Source organism: Sciurus carolinensis, chromosome 6 (assembly GCF_902686445.1).
Source record: "Sciurus carolinensis chromosome 6, mSciCar1.2, whole genome shotgun sequence".
Lineage (NCBI taxonomy): Eukaryota > Metazoa > Chordata > Mammalia > Rodentia > Sciuridae > Sciurus > Sciurus carolinensis.
The window spans coordinates 136945607-136963713 of NC_062218.1; the positions used below are offsets into that span (position 1 = coordinate 136945607).

Sequence of the window (18107 nt, forward strand, 5' to 3'; positions counted from 1 at the left end):
AGACAGATCCTACAGCTGGTCTGCTTGTAGGAGTCTCCCCTGATAAAAACTGACATGGTGACTGTGGGTTTGCCTCCTGATTTTTCCCCCTAGGGCATAGAAATACAGGACAGGCTGGCATCTGTATTTGCTGAAGAAAGTGGAGAGAGCTCATAGCAGAAAGAATTCTTCTTTAAAAGGCAGCTGATAAGTGGGTGTTTCAAAGTCACTTGTTTAGTGACTGCCAAACACAGAAGGCTTTCCACATTACTGAGTCAAACTTGACCTAAATCTAGAAAGAGGAGCTCCGATTGCAACTTCAGCTAGACAAGTGACCATCACATCTGCCCAGTGAAGGTCTGGTGGAACCCCAAGGGTGGAGACCCAGGAATAAATTGCTAAAGATTATTTTCACTAGCGATGAAATTCAATTTGCCCTCCATTTTATTTTCTTTGAATTTCCTGCATTTGACAATATGCAAAAGACCAGCAGGGAAAATGAATTGTTCAGTGATATTGGGGGAGGGGGATGCAAAGAGAGGGATTGGTGAGAAAATCACCTGTCTCAGAATTTGGAGGAACTGTTCCTATGGACCTTGAAATACTAGAGAGAAGGCTGATTGAGGAGTCACCCACTCCCGTGGGTTGTGCTTGTGGAAGGCTCTGTGGACCCTATCTTGTTTCTCAGGTTTTCCCTGGGCAGAGATGTCCCAGATTGCAGTATCACGTCACACAGCACTAGGTTCCAGTCTTCTGACTCCTTTCCTATCCTGTTGCCTGTGCCTATAAAAGGTCCACATATCCTAGACTGGTAGTGGTTGCACTTGACTTTGCCAGCTTCACAGCTCCCCCGTGTCATGCCAGCCTCTCTCTAGGGTCTCTGAAGGTGTCTATGTGATGCCAAACTCCAGAGGACTCCACACACTGGTACTCAGGTGCCCCCAAACAAGCCCCAGTCCCAGCATCTGAAGCGGATGATCAGGGCTGAGTGTCCACAATCCGCCTGGTGTCTGGGGAAGCACTAAGGTCCAGTGTGGAGCAAAGTCCCAGCTCCCCCGCCCCATGGGCCTGCTCTGGCTTACTCCTAGGATGCCCTGGAGCTTGGGGAGCAGGTCAAGGGGATCAGAGGAGATGCGGTGTTCTCAGGGATGTCCCCTCTTCTCTTTCAATATCTGTATGTCTAACGACCCCCACCAAGATGTAAATGCCATGTAGGAGGGAAAATCTGTTAAACCACTGTCAGAATTACCTCCCAGTATAAAATTAGCCAATTGGCCATTAAACATCTGGGTATGAATTAGTCGATTACCTGAAACATTAGTGGCAGCTGGGGCTTAAAAAGAGACTTGGATGTGAGGACCTGAATTTAAATTCCTGTCTGAGCACCTTTGGCTGTCAAACTTCATTGTGCTGAAAACATCTGGGGAATTTGTATAAAAGAACATTCAGAGCCCCCACCCTGGGGATTCCAAAGCTACCCTGTCTGACTTTGGGAGCTGTCAGCAAGCTCTTCCAGCCTCCTTCTTTTCCCACCCTCTTCTTCTAAAGTGGGGGGTGGTACATTAGCACAGTGTCATTTTGAGGAGACTGATAGAAGTCAGGTGAGTTTGGATCCAGGTGAGCACCCCGCTGCTCCCCAGTTTCTTTACTGCTATTATCCCTTAACTCCATATGCTCCCACTTTGAGCCCCAGGATCAGGTAGCCCCTGACTTAGTCTCTGCCTTAAGCATGGATGCATTAAAGCCAAGAGTGACAACTTGGGGCAAGTGGTGACAGTCATCTGCACTCGCATGCTCGGGTCATGGTCCTTGAGCCCTGGATGATTTTCCTGCCCATGGGCTGGGTGAGTGAGTTCCCAGATCAGTAAGGAAGGTGGTTGGGCTTGTGAAGACAGAGGATGTAGAGAAAAGGCTAGAAGCTATGACTCTGCCAACAGAGTCAACAGAAACCAATCAGAGGGGCAGCCCTGAGGAGGGAAGCAGCATATGGCTTCAGCAGTGGCAAATTTGTGGAAGATTGTCTTCCTATCTTATGATCACTTTTCCCTGATAGCACTTAATTTAAAGTGTCATCTCACATCTTCAGTGTGAGCAAAGACTGAACACAACTGCTTCCATGCTAATACATGAAACATGATGTGCTCACACGTACAACAAAGGGGGAAAATAACAGCTTCCTCACTGAAGTTATTTGAGATAAAAATCTTGCCATCTGTTCCAAGAACAGGGGGAAAAAAATAAAGTTCTGCTGAAAAATTAGGAAATTTCCATCAGGATAGTGGGATTATGTAGCTTGCACTAAAATGGTGTTTTAAAAATAATAACCCTGCGTACACTGTTGCTCATTGTATTTCTGTGAGCTTTATCAAATCTGTCCCTGCATGTGACCAAACACATTGTTCTTTCCCTAGTGCCAACAAGAGTGCTTGTATCAAGCACAGGGCTTCAGAGTTTCCAGTTAGATACTGTTTTGATGTATCAGAGAAAGGTCTGCCTTCAGAAAAAACAAAAACAGCAGAATAGCACAGTATGTCAAAGGGCAGACTTGGGGACCAGATGAGCTGGGCTGGAAGCCTGGACACAGAGGGCCTCAGTTAAGTTGCTTCCCCAACGGTAATGTGGGCAGGTAATGATGTTACCACATAGACAATGTTGTCACAGTGCCTCATACAAGTTGACTGTCTGTGCTCTTCCCACCACCTCTACCACCACCCTGATGTCACAGTACATAAGTGACTCCACATCATGGGCAGCACATCCTAGAATAGACAACCTCACTGGGTCCTGACAAGTTCAAGGAAGTGGTACTTCCATAGGAGCCCTCTTTTCTCCCCAACATACTGGTGGTACTTGGTCATTGCAGGCTATCCACCTCTCTCTCTCTCTCTCTCTCTCTCTCTCTCTCTCTCTCTCTCTCTCTCTCTCTTTCTGTCTATCTATCTCTCCTGCTTCCTGTTACCCTTCAGTTGCTCCACAACTAATTATCCATTATCAAAGTGCTTGAGACTAAGACCTAGAGAGGGACAAGATGTACGGAGCCATACAGGTGGTGAGGATCAAAGCCAGACCTAGAACCTGGATCCTCACCAACAGGAGTGATCGATGAAGTGAGGACACAGCCATTAGGGGCCTATACTGAAATAAGAACCTTTGGAATGGGTCTGGACTGTAAGGAGGCTGCCAGAAAGGACCAGTTTCCAGATCCCCACCTGCTGAGGGAGGCACCTGGGCATGGTTCTCAGGCCACGTGCCCTGAAAGCTTTGGGCATGGTAACGTTCAGAGAACAGCATGCTTGGGAACAGAAGAAAGCTGTAGCTTCTGGAGCAGGCAGCCATGCGAACCTGTGTGTAGAAAAGGCCTGAGAGTCTTGGTGGGGCTCAAGTTGCTCTGGGTAGCCCCTGAATAGGGATGGGTAGGAGAAGAATCTCCTTGGGAGAAATGAAGGTCATGATGGCTATCATTTTTATACCCTACAGTCAATCACATGGGGAAATCACCAACCCTTGAGTTTATAAACCACATATAAACTTGTAGCATCCATTAAAATGAACTGCCGGGGGACACATGGTTTGCCTAAAACACTACCCAGTCTGCCATCTGCTCCCACATGTAAATTATCTGTGTTTTATAACCTTTTGTGGAAGTTGTTTGAAGAGGATTGTCTTTTTTCTCCTTCTTTGAAGTTCAAGTATAAATTCAAAGCTCAATTAAATAATCCCCAAGAATTTCCTTCTGTTTAAATATTGCCATGACTCCAATAGGTAAAAGTGCAGGTCTGGGGGACCCTGGAAGGTCTGTGCACCAGAGGGAAGAAAGCCCTAGTTAGCGCCCAGTGTGGCATACACCCAGCTACCTAGTTCAGACTGTATGTGTAGGGTCAGTCTGACCATAACTGGTACCTTCGAGGTGATCTGGGTGAGCCCAAACTGACCTGGTAGATGCAGTTTGTCCTCATGACCCTCAGGGATCCATGGGCTTTTCTGGACAGAGGGGGCCCTTGAGACAGCATCAGGTCTGCAGGCAAGCATCAGGGTACCCAGGGCCAATGGGTGGCAGCAGGCCAGCAAGAGACACGATTGAGGCCAGACCTGTCTCCACAGCCTGCACTGCAGTCAGGCAGTGATCTGATAGCACTTTAATGCCTCAGACCTGTCCCTCAGAAGGACAGTCCAGTCCCATAGTAGGACCCATGCCAGCAATGTCAGCAGCTATCCCTCAGCTTCCCTGATTTTTAAAGCTGGGTGGTACCTCCCATGTCAAAATAAAGCAGACTTATACTTTCACTTGAATGTGAAATTTCATCAGGGTCAGAACAGGGTCTGGATTTCTAGGTCTTCAGGCCAGGCCTTTTGAGAGGGGCCATGTGCTGGGTCCAGGATCTGAACTTTCTTATGCCATCTGGGCCCATCTTGGAGGCAACTTCTTCATCTCTGTGGTTATGGACGAAGGCCAGTGGCAGTCATCAGAGGCAGTGGGGGTTGGACAGGGGCAGAGGCAACCAGGCATCTTGCCTTCCTCCCTTGGCCCCAGAAACAGAGGCCAGGAAAGGGGGTTCTGGGGGTTCACTGGAGTAGGTGAGGGTGCCCCTCACCTCATGAGTGTTCAGTCCATTCCCCTGCTCCATGAAACCAATAGATAACAAGGGCCACGTATCTGCAGAAAGAGCTAGTCACCCCTCCTGAGGGTAGCCCTACCCAGTGCCCTGAAGAAGCCCCTACTTCACATTCATCCTCTGTGTACTCCCTGAGAGCCATAGTGGGGTCAAGAGAAGGGAAACCAGGGCCAAGCAGCTCTCATCACTCCTAGCTGGCCAGGGCCTGGACAGAACGGCCATGGGAGAAGACATTGGCTTAGCAAGAGAGAAAAATAAAAGTACATAACATAGACCTTTCTTGATTACTCTGTATAGATTGAAGTAAACTGAGGCTAAGCATGATGTGTCTGAGCAAGAGTGGAACAGGGGGTTAGTGTGATCCCCAAAGAGGGTCTTGCATAGCCAGAGACTTTGGCTACAGGGAGGGCTAGGTGCTAGAGCTCCTAGGACCAGCCTTGGTTGTTGGTGGGCCCTGAAGAAGACATCAGCCTTGGTTCGCTCAGCACGTCTACCCATTCTGGGCTGGTTGGAAACCTTCCCATGGGGTGGGGGGATGTGTAGGCAAAAAGATACCTATTCATCTGTCTGTCTTCATGTTTTTATTTTCCTTTCTTCCTTCCTTTTAGTTGTTTAGTCATTTAACAAATATTTGTTGAGCTTCTGTATTATGGTTTGGATCTTAAATGTCTCCCAAAGGCCATGTGCCAAAGGCTTGATCACCAGCCTGTGGCATTAACGGGAGGCAGTGCAACTTTAGGAGGTGAGGCCTAGTGGAAGTAAGTTAGGTTACCGCGGGCATCTGAGGGTGCATTGGAACCCCAGCCTCCCACTCTCTCTGTTTCTGCCCTAAGATGTGAGCAGTTTTCCTCTACCATACACTTCCCTCCGTGACGGTCTGCCTCACCACAGGCTCAAAGCAACAGAGCCAACTGACCATGAGCTGAAACCGTGAGCCAAATATCTTCCTCTTTTTAAGTTGTTTTCTTAGTATTTTGTCACAGTAATGTGAGGCTGACTATCAGCCATGAGCCAAATACAGGAGCTGGGGATGCAGCCAACCCACTACCTGGCTCCAGGGAACCCACTCTGGTCTGACCAATGAGCAACAATTACACTCCAGCACAGGTGCCCAGGAGGAAAGTAAGGGGGATATTGTAGGCATATCTCCAAAACAGAGATTTAGGAAGGGTGTCTAAGATGAAGCGATGTCCACACTGAAAGCCTATAAGGGTCTAAGGCAAGGGGGTATGGGAGAGTGTTCTGAGCAGCGAGAATGGTATGTGCAAAAGCCTGGGCCAGACAGAGTCTGGTGTGGCCTGGGGGATTGCTGGAGGCAATAGCATTGGGTTAGAACACAGCACAAGGGGCAGAGAGAAGGTGGGGCCTCCTATAATGCTGGAAGATCCCCCTGAGCAATAATTGACCTACTAGTGACTGGACAAGTCTGTGCCCCCTGAGAACATCAGGTTAAACCCCCATAGTGGCTGTCCTGGGAGAGGCTGAATTCCTTAACTAAAAGGAATCTGAGAACCACCCCAACCCAGCTATCCCCAGACCAGAGAACATTGCCTGAAAAGTCACTGTGTTTGGAAGAAACCTCATGTTCCCTTTGTCCAGCAGGAGGAATCTGAAGGGTAAATGGCCTACATTGGTTTTGAGGATCAGATACAATAATATAAGGGGCCACGGACCTCCCAACATGCATTGCCCCAACACGAGAAAATATGAGAATTCAATTCCTATTTGGAACATTTGGGTTTTGTTTTTTTTTTTTCTTTTCTCCCAGATGGATATCCTTAAATGCTGTGATTTCCTCTTTAAGGCAAATTAGAAGAATTGGGCTCCCCTTATCACTTTCTTGCACCTGGGAAAATCTCAGATAGGAACGATTGGGTATTTTAGGACCTCTACTGAATTTAAATTCCACGTTTAGACTCTACCACCCATGTTTGATTTTTAATTAGAATGTCACACTTACCTGATGAACACAAGGTGTTGTCAGAAGACATTCTGCAAAGGAGGTTGGAGTTGGGTGAGACTCACAGTGGTCCGTATGGAGCTCAAATGATATTTCTGCAGGTATATTTAGAGCTCACAGTTTTCTAATAAACTGAATCTGTGGGAAAGTATTCTTTAAAAATCACCAGCTTTGACTTTATGTGCTTTGTTCACATTTAATAAGTTATACAGAATACCTGATGTTGCTTGGAAGGCAGTATGTATGGTGTGTATAGCCATACATTGCAAGAAAAGTGAAATAGGTGGCGTATGAAGCGTGGAGAGATTGAAGGATCAGTTGTGTAATGCAAACTTACCCAGAGAGCAGTTTCTGTCCCATGGACTCTGAAAGCCCCATTGAGCATCTCTGACTCAGGAAAAAAGAGGACATGAAGTTTGGGGTCCTTGTGAACCTGAGGGCATCTTTACACAGATACCTCTAGTTTTATTCTTCCTATTTCCACCAGGGTTCCATAGAAGTTTTTGTTTTTTTAAATAATAATAAATAAAAGAATGACACCATACTATATTATATTGGTTTTGCTAAACATGCTTTTATTTACTCTGATCAAAAACAGATGATTTTTTCCCTTTAGTTTTGAAGAATAGAGGAAAATTTTTTAAAAAAATCAACATCACATCTCAAGAAAAGCTATAGAAGAGGAGGTTCAATAAAAATGGATCTGACTCCACACAAGCATAGCTCTATTTAGCATCTTTTGTTCTAATGACTTAATGGCCGGATCTTACAACTGTACAATTAGCAACAAAGAGAAATTATTGGGAGTTGAAAGGGGCATCCATGTTATCAATTTGCAGTCTTGTTGTGTTGTATCTTCTGTAACCAAACAGAGGGAGAAAAATAACCAAGGTCATAATACCCCATGGCACAGACGTGAAACTGTCCAATTAGCCATGGAAAGGTCATTGCCACCTGAAATCATCAGATGAGAATATTGCAGGGAGGTACCTCTTCCTTCCTTCTGGAGGATGCTACTTAATCTTGCCGCAGGCATGCATATCTGTGGAACTTACTTTCAGTTCAAATCCAGGGAATAATATTCTTCTAGCTCCTCTGGCAGAGGAGAGATGTCTCACTGTCCCCACCAGCCCATCTTCTCACTCTCAGTGGAAGGATACAAGCAGCTCAATAGTGACTAGCAGCACAGCTGCCCACACCAACTCAGAGATATGACAAGGCCTCTATCCAGGGGGATCCCCGTCTCAGGCCTTCCTCATATGGGCTGAAATCACTGCTAGAGAGAAGTTGGGCACCCCAGGGTGGTTTAAGTGCACTGCCCTGGCTTCAACCTGCTCACCAATGTACCCCTGTTGGCTTCTTTCTCTCCCTTATGTCATTTCCCCATCCAGTGCTTCCTGAGATCACCTCTCAGTAGACTACCCCCACTCAAATTCTACTGAGGATCTGAGTCTGGAGGAGCCACTGATTCTACAGAATTACCCCAAGCCAGGCCCTATGCTACCCAGGCCTTATACAGAGGAGTGTTTCTTCCTTTTTCCTGTCCATCTTTAGGATAGGGCCACCCTTGTCCTGGAAATAGGAGGCCAAGACCAGGAGGGAGTGGTCAACCATATCGTGGTCTCTGAGGCACATGCCTCCTTTGTGTGGTGCTGTGATGAAGTGGCAGGTGAGGACTGGGGGCCTGGTTCTCCACCATGCCTGAGACCCCTCTTCTGAGCTGTCTTGTCTTGAACCCTTTGCAGTCTCCTCTATCTCCTCTTGCCTCTTTTCAGCCGTTCCCAGGCTTTTCAGAGGTTGTGCTCTGCCAGTGGTACAAGCCAGGCAACTTCCCTACTGCTCTGTCTCCATGGAGGTGGCCTAGTCCCTTGGAGACACCCCTCTTGAGGAGGTGATAAGCTGAGGTCAGCAACAGTAGCTTCCTACATGAAGTCATGTCTTGGGTCATGCTGGGCGCTACGTGAACAGCCTTGTCAACCAGCCAGACAGAAGCACTCAGTGCAGCTCCCGAGTCACTTTGGGCTGATTAATGAGGGTGCCATGGGGTTTGTGAGGCATCTATTGGCCCTCCCCACAAGAAGGTGCCCTGTAGTCCAAACCTCTTCTCTAACATCTGATAGGTGACATCCTTCAGACCCCTGAGTTGCCAACCACCACCGAAAGGGGTGGATCTTGTTTCTGTGTACTTCACCTGACCCACTGAGCCTTCTCCCTTATCAGTACCCAGGAGTTATTCCATGAGTGTTTGTGGCCCAGGTGTCCAACTCAGTCCCCTGTGCTGCTTGTGCAGCTGGACTTTTTATGCTTCTGTGACCAGGGCCTGTGCCCCTAACTGCCCTACCTTCCCCCCTGTTCTCCATTCCCAGAGCTCTGCTTTTCAAGAACTGTTTGCCCATGTTGTAACTGAGTAGTCCTCTTTACTTAGAGCCAACAGATCAAACATCGAACTCCCCCCAGGCAGGCTTACACCCCACATGAGGAAACCCCTATGATTGAGGGAGTGAATTCCTAAGGAAGGGACTTCTAGCACTTGTGGTACAGACCTGGAGATGGGACAGGTGGGCTAAGCACATGAAACCCCTCAGTTCTGTCCACTGTGGCAGTCTCCACTCTGTGCAGCCTGCTCTGGCAATGTGCATCTCCAGGCCAAGCAAACCATCAGGTGCAGGCCATTTTTGGACAGTGACACCACCTCTCTTTTCACAGATGTCAGTACTAATGCTTGGAGCACCTATCCCTCTAAGTCCCATTTCAAATGCAAGGGTAGTACAGTTCCCAGAGGAAAGGGACAATCCCAGAGTGTCCCCGGAATTAGCACTTGAGCATTCCTGAGGTGGGAGAGGCAAAGGTGAGGTGTTCTCTTTAATGTTCCTGGTAATCTTGAGTCATTCATTTTTGATGGAGAAGGCAGTCAACCTCCTCCAACAGCAACAGGATGAAAGATGTGACACGGCATACCAACCTCTCATCTCACCCAGGGACCTGAAGTAGCTTCTATAACGATGTCAGGTGAAAGCTCCTGGCCCCAAGAATAACCAAATTCAGAAAAGTCTGGGTCTGGTCATGCACAAGGCTTCTAAAAAGATGTCTTATGGAAATTCAATAGGTAATAGATTGAAAGGGCTTGGAGGGTTCTAGAAAAATCTAAAGAAAGGTACTTCTAGACCCTTGTTCTACTCCCATCATCCATACCATCTCAAGTGCCCAAATTTCCTGGACATTAGCAAAGACTGGGAGAAGAGGCCTATCAGCATGGTTCCCATCCTGGGTCACCAGTGAATGCACTTATCCACGTCCCTGTCCAGGTGGCTTAGGTAGTGTTGCCAATGACTGGTGCAAGAGAGATAATGCGGCATCACAGGTCCATGATTTATAATCTACACCCATTTCCACGAAAATAGGAAGGAGAAATGAAAGGTACTGTGGGATTCCAGAAGCTCTGGAGCATCCAAGCTCACCCTGACTCTTTTGATACTATGTAAATTATTTTCACAAATCCTCATTCCTAGTCCCCAGCCCACATACCTCCCTAAAGTATTCCTCAGAACTTCTTCAAAGGTGGAGCTAACAAACAGGTTCTGCTCACCCTCTAAATCTAATTTATTTCATTTGCATGTTGATTTTCCTCATTATAATGCCATTTCTACAAGGTGTGATCCCCATTGTCAGGGCAATCAGGATGATGTATCTGCAATTCAGCCTTCACTGAAATCTTTACTGAGTCAAACTCCCACCCTGTTCCTCCCTCATCCCACACTTGTGATCATGTGGATGTAAATGTTCTGGAGTTGCCACCACATTGACCTCCTTCCCCCACTCCTTGTGTCTGTTTCTCTACATCATAGCGACCTGTACATGTGTCCCTGAATTCAGGGACTTAATAGATTTTTTTTTTCTATTAGCAGCTCTTAACATATTTCTTTCCACCAAAACAACATATTCTCCTTCTGATCAATCCTGCCCACTCTATAGACACATCCTGGAAAGGGTTTTGAAATAAACTCATAAGAAAATTCAACTAACCTCCTAGAAGAAAAATCAACTCAATTCATGATGTTTTTTAAGTACTGAATGCCAGAAGATAATGGATTAGTAGTTGGAACATTTCAAGGACAAAGGTTATGATTCAAGAATGTTATGGTCTGACTAGTTGCTATTCATGTCTGAAGGCAAAAGAAAGGTACTCTCAGATGTGCAGTTCAGACAGACCAGCTTCCTGCTCTTTCTTATTTGAAAGATAATGTGCTTTAAGTCACACTCCACCCAACTCAGATATGTATCAAAATAAATAACTTAGGAGGAGAAGTTTTGTCATAAAAGAATATGCCATGAGATTCAAAATCAATTATAAAATTAAGCATATAATTAGAGTAACATGTTATAACTCAGTGCCTATAAATTCTAAACCTGATAAAGGGAGAAAAGAGAGAAATGGAACTAAAGATTTAAAAATAATATTAAAAGAAAAATCAAAGCAAGGAATCATTAAGAACAGAAACAATGAAAAATTTAAAACCATAGAAAGTTAAAGGAAAAACTTCCAAATGAAAACGCAAAGACTCCCAGTTTGCATTAAAGTTTGATAATTAAATATCCTCTCCTCAAGCTCTGATCTTAGAAAATCTATCTTATGTTCTTAGCAATCTTCTCTTCAGATTCCGTATTTTTTCCTTAAGCTACCTCAATCACGAGCCAAGTTTCAATTATCTCCCAAGTACTGCCACTCTCACATTTATGGCTCCTACTTAGACCTCTGCTCTGATTTCCAGCCCATTTATCCAACTGCCTACAACTGCATTGAGTGCCACACAGACAACTAGAACTCAAAATGTCAAAATCTAAATTCTTTGTCCTTCTTTGTCTACAATCTTCCTCCCAAGATAGAACAAAATGCTGTTCCTCAACCAGTTTCTATATCCCAGTGGATGACACCCTCACTCATTCATGTGCATAAGCCAATGATCCAGAGTACATCTTTGTCACCTCTTTCTCTTATAGAAACCTGGCCCAATCCATCTCTAAATCCGTATGGCTCTCTATCCTACATGTGTCTCAAATCCATTTACTTTTCTCCATCTCCATACAATGATTCCAATTCAAGATACTATTATTCCTCAACCAGGCTCTCAGAAAGACTTCCTAAATAGTCTCTCTAAATTCCTTTTTGCTCCTCTGGAATCTGTTTTCCATCCAAACACTAGAGTGGTTTCTTTTCAAATTGTAGTTGGTGGTAATGTCAATCAGTGATGTTTAAGTAAATATTTAATAAGCCCTGATTTATAGATTTTGCTGATTTCCATGGTGTAAAGTTAACAAGGATGGTTTCAATTGACCAGTTCAGTGACATTACAGAACAGAGTCAGGAAGAGATGCACAGCATGTGCTTGTGAACATCTGTCTCCAGCATATCACTGCTTGTAAACCCTCTGCTTAAAACCCTTAGTGACTTCTTATTCCTTCTAGAATAAAAGTTCATGTCCTCAGCAGGACCTAAAAGAAACCTACTGACCTTTCCAGCCTCAATTCATAACCCATTTGTTCTGAGTCTCTGTGCCTAGCCCCACCAGCTGGTAACAGGCTCCTTCCTGCCATGGGTTATCCATAAGGATGCTCCTCAGTGCCTCTCTTGTCCCTAGCCTAGTTAACAAACACATCCTTCAGAGATGAGCCCAAAGGTCCCTTTTCCTATTGAAGTCTTTCCTCAACACTCCACCAAACTAAGTCATTCCATCATAAATTTTTGTGACACTTAATAGCTCACGTCATGCCATAAAACATATATCACTATTATAATTTTATGTATATTTATGAAATTATTGATTAATGTCTATCTTTCATACTGCAGCTTCATTTCTATGAGGAAAAGCACCATATTTGTTTTATGACCACCATTGTATTTCTTAGTGCCTAACACTTGGTCTCATATGAAGTACTCAATAAATTTTTGATGAATGAGGGAATGAAAAGACATATACTTAAAGCCAAATGTCCCAAGGAGGTTAAGGGAAAAAGAATGAGCAAAAATCTATTAGTCAAAAACAAAAAAGAAAGCAAATATAGCAGTTTTAGAGACAAAGTAGATTTTAAGGTAAAAACATTTAATGAGATAAAAGGGAGGTCATTTTATGGTGATAAAATCCATAAAGACAATACAGTGACCACCAAGTTTTATGGACCAAATAACACAACAGCCATCACTGGTAGGAATAGAAGGAAAAGTGCAAGCCCAGTTTTATTGTAAGAACTTAACATGCCAATAGATCTGAACGGAAAGGACAGAAACAACCCTAGAGCACATATGTTAGCCAACTTTTCATTGCTCTGAAAAAATACCTGAGAAAAACAACTTAAAGGAGGAGAGAGTTATTTTGGCTCATGGTTTCAGAGGTCTCAGTTCATAGTCAGTCAACTCCATTGCTTGGGGCCTGTGGTAAGGCAGAACATCATGGTAGAAGGGCATGGTGAAGGAAAGCTACTCACCTAGTGGCAACTGGGAAGCAGAGACAGAGAAAGGGGCCAGCGACAAGATATAGTCTCCAAAGGCATGCCCCCAACGACCTCCCTGTGGTTCTACTTTCCACAGTTTTTACCACCTCCCAATAACCTATTCAACTCTTAATCTCTCAGTGAATCAATCAATTCATCGATGAGGTCAGAGCCCTCATGATCCAATCATTTCCACAAATTCCCACCTCTGAACATTGCTGCATTGGGGAATAAGCCTTTAACACTGGGGACATTGGAGATTCAAAGCATAGCAACAGGATACTAACCCAAGATAGTATTTCCTAACCAAAGACTTTCTTCCTTAAATGTGAGGAAAGGATAGATAATTTTCAGATGGCAGTGGGGGAAATGATTATTTGTCTTAAAAAGAAGGGATCACCCCATGTGCCAGTTGCTTTCCACAAAGCATTCTCAGAGGACGTTAACAGCCATAACAGGAAAAGGGTTATGAAGTCAATAAACGTAGGAGAGACAGTGTTAATCAACGTTAAACGGGTTTCTTTATTGCAGGACTTTAAAATTTTTGGCGCTATCTTGCTCTGTACAATTCCGAGAGGGACATATAGCCATACCATTCCCAGGATTACTGGACCAGAGAGTATTTCATGAGACTGGTTCATGTTCCACAGAAATCACGTAGGAAGCAGTGACTTAAAATGCCAAATAAAATACATAAAATCATTTTAAAACCTCAAATAAATATGAGTAGATGTTTTCGTGCTTTTGCTCAGGAGAATGAGGATTCAAAGAAGGAAGACATAATTAGGGAAAATGTTGCTATATTTGGAAAGACATAAAATCTTTAAACTTCTGAATATCAAAAGACAAGTGAAAAATTGGGGGTAGCTAGGAAAGAATTTATAAAAAGCTTTCAGTAATCAATAAAAAGATGACCATCCACGCATAGAAGTTTGTAAAGATCATAAGCAGAGTACATATCCACTCACATCTATCTACCCTATGCATGATCATTAAATGTTGGAAAGTTGCCAGGCCTCCCTAATAATCAAAAGAAGGCAAATTAAAACAGGAGGTGACATTTAAGCTGAGACCTGCTTTGACTATGGAATTGGCAATTTTTAATGATGAAATTCAGTTTTAGCAAAGGTAGAGTGAAATGGGAATGCTCAACTGTAGCCAATGGGAATATAAAATAGTCCCAACTCTGTGTCCAGTCATTTGGCAGTACCTATTTGTCAAACCTCCTTTGGGGGGAAAAAATGTCTTTGATTCAGTAATTCCACATCAGGCAATTTATAGCAAAGCAAAAACAAAAAATCAGCATTTGCTTAAAGATTTATGTAGAAGGATGTTTACTATAGCCTTGTTTATAATAATGTAAGTACTAGAAGAAGCCCAATGTCAAGCAGTGATTGGTTAAAGAAATTATGATATGCTCTGTACAATGAGATATTATTCAGTCACTAAAAATTATGACTTGCGGAAATATTCACAGAAAGAATGTTAAGTTTAAAAGCATGATGTAAAACTTCTTCCAGATTCCAATTTTGTAAAAATACATATGTATATTTATGTAACTGGAAAAGACTAGGGTGAAATATACCCAAATGTTGAGTGATTCTCTCTGGAAAACATTCCATTTATTTTCTAACCATCCCCCACAACTCTGCATCTAATCCAGCAACCAAGTCTGATCAACTCGACTTTCAAAACACAGCCTGAATCTTGTCTGCTTCTCCTCGTCCCCACCACTCTGCCCTAGTCAAAGCCACCATCATCTTTCATCCTGACAAACATAAAAGCTGCTCACTCATTGGTCTCCCTCCCTCCTTTTTTGCACCATTATGGTCCAATCTCCATGCCATTGCCAGAGTCATCTGTTTCCAATGGAAATCAGATTACATTATCTCTTGCTTGAAACACTCCAAAGCTTTCCCATAACACCTTGAATAAAACCCAAAGCTCCTCCCCTGGCTATGGCTTTGAGGTCCCTGGAAGTCCACCTACCTGACCTCATCTCCAGCCATCTTCCTCTCCAGCTGTGCTTCATTTCAGCCTCTCTATCTCACACACCCTATTCTGGCCTTTGCAGTTCTAGCTATTTCTTCTCCCTGGGTGCTCCCCTCACTTTTTACACAACTAATCCTTTGTCAGGTCTCAGCTTAAATGTCACCTCCTCCAAAGGACTTGCTGATCACCCAAAGTAGCCATCCTGTCATTACCTATCAAATCAATTTAAATCTCTGCCTAACACTTGTGACCATCTGATTTTTTTTCTTATATGTTGATTTATGTATTGTCTAAATGTCCCCCACTGGAATATAAAATTCATCCCCGCCTGCTATCTCACTTAGAACTCCACCTGGCACTTAGTTGGCAATAAATGCTTGCTGAATGAATGGGTCAGAAAATGAAACTGAAAAGGTATCATCAAAACTGAAAAACGTAAATCATGACAGACAACTTAACCAATGGTCTTCAAAAAATCAAATACCATACTCTGGTATACCTCCAGGCTTGAAGGGGTGCCCTGTCCTTGCATGGGTGCCCCACTGCTAGTAAGTGGGTAATCCCTCCCCTGTCTTACCTACCAGACCAGAAAATGACATTAATGGGGTTGGGCAGGTGGAATGGATTTGCACGGTGTCCCTTGCTTTAGAAACAAATAGGACTATTAAGCTTTTGCTGGTCTCTGGGGAGCTCATCTAGGTTTGGGTGAATTCCAATGAGCTTCAGTTTTAAACAGGCTAGATTTCAGCTCTGGCAGCTTGGATTTTCTTTGCATTACAACACCTGGAATTTCTCTTTGTGACAGCCTGAGGAGTCAAGGGCAGAGAAGATAGTGTGACCAGGTGCCTTTAAGTGAGTTAGATCCCAAGAAGTAGTCTCCAGTCTCTCTGTCAGCTTAAAATATCTGGCCAATGATACACACAGCAGGGCACAAAAGCAAATGAAAACTTGCCAGATTTAATTTTGTGGTTTTGGCTATACCATAAGGATCCCTAACAAACACCAATTTTTTTATTTTGGTGTGGGATAAATTTGAATCCAAGACTGTTATGTGAAGATCACTTAACTGATGAATGGGCCTAGTCAATCACCCAGAATCCCATTTCACAGTGGTTTCCATTTAACTTTGGAATACCAGATCTCCAAGGGACAGATTTCTGCCTACTTTGTTCACCATTGAATCCCTGAACATCACATGGCAGATGCACAATCAATAACTGTCAAATCATACAGGAGTAGTATTTGCCCCATTTAGTGAGCACTCAGCATCTACCTTACCCATCCAATGCTCACCGTAACTCAAACACTTCATTCTCACACTACTGCTATCAGGTTGGTTCTTCTAAGGGATCCCTGGAAAATTAGGCACTATGAATCTTTCATGCAACCCATGTCCATTTGAAAAGTTGGAGTTTCTTTCCTTTGGAGGATGTTGTCTGTTCTGTTCTTCATTGTGTTGAGCAAATATTGTAGAGAGGCAAAAGTGTCTGTGAAGAGAACCTCTCTCTTTTGGCTGCCATGTTTATAGAAACACGAAAGCACCGTTGGCCATGGAATTGGTATGTCTTGGTTTAGATTCCATCTCTTTCACTAATCTGCATGAACTTGGACAAGTCACAACCTCTCTGAGCCTCAGTTTCCTTGTCTATTAAAAAATGATCATGAAACCATCCTTGCCTGGCTCCCATGGGAGAATAGTGGAGTGCCAATGAAAGAAAGATATAACTGGACCTTTAAGATTTCTGTTACTCCAAATTGTTATTTGTGTTAACTCTCAACTGAGGGAGCACACCTATGTTGGGCTCAGTTTGGTATCTGTCCCTGGGTACTTGGTGAGATTTTGCATATAAATGAGTTATTCCATATAATATGTTTCCAAAATATGTTCACTTAGTAAGCATTCAATAAATGTTAGGATCGCTGTGAAAACCTCCAAGGATTCCTTCTGGACCCTGAACACAATTTTTATCTAGACCCAGGTGGTCAATGAGATTGTGTGTGTGTGGTATTCAGGTATTGACTGATGTGTAACAAATTATGGCAAAATCTAGCAGCTTAAAACAACCACCACTGGATCACGTTTCTTAAATGTCAAATTTGAAACATGAACAGGGCTCAGCTGGGTGCTTGTTCTGCTCCATGTAGCATCTACCAGGGTATACTAATGTCAGTAGTGTCCCAGTATTGACTGAGCTATACTTGAGGGTCCTAGGCAGTATCACTGGTGTGTCCAGCAACTTCACAGAGCTAGATGGAAGGCTGGGCTCAGCTGAACATGTACTCTCCCCACACACACCCCCATGTAGTCTTAGAGCATCTTCACCTAGTCTCTCCTACAGGGTAGTCAGTCCTCTTACATGGTGGCTGTGGTCCAAGATTGGGGGTTCTAAGAGGCCCATGTGGAAAATGCAATGTTTCTTAGCCTCAAAAGTCAAGGTCATGACTGTCACATTCTCTTGGTCAAACAAGTTGAGAATTAGAGTCTGCCTCTCAGAGGGAAGAGCATCAGAGAATGTGTTGATCTCTTTCATCTACCACATGTGGTAACACTGATCTTTTGGTAGTGGTACCTGGAGTAATATGAGAGACCATGAGGTCATACCTAGGCTCTGTGGGGAAGAGCATGGTGATTTCCCTTGTCTGCTATGAAGTGGGGCATCCCATATTTGCCATCTCAGATGTAGAACTTTCTGCCTGAGAGTACACATTGTGTCCTCTCTCCTATGTGCTTCCCATCAACAGTCCACCTGATTGCATTTAATTATTGTTCACTAGAGAGTAGTATAGGAAATTTTATTGTTCACCACTACTTTACAGGAATAGTGGGAACTTAGCTCTGTTTTGGGAATTCATGTCTTTATAAGATGCCCTTGTGAAGCCCTTTCTAGAGAATTCACCAGTCACCCTCTATAACTTTGCCAAGTTAGAGTTGGCAACTAGGCATCTCTCTCTTTAATAATGGGTTCCTCAATAAATAGTCACGTAAGAACATGAATGATTGTTACTAATTCCACCAAATGGATTCATGTTGAAAAGTACATCAAAAATGTGAGAGAGAAAGGGAAGCAGGAAGGCAG

General features: G+C 43.8%; 1 protein-coding gene across 1 annotated transcript in view; it reads left to right on the forward strand.

Annotated features, from left to right (window-relative positions):
* The window catches only part of Fstl4 (follistatin like 4), a 404387-nt gene that overhangs the window by 140891 nt on the left and 245389 nt on the right, over positions 1 to 18107 (forward strand). The window lies entirely within an intron of this gene.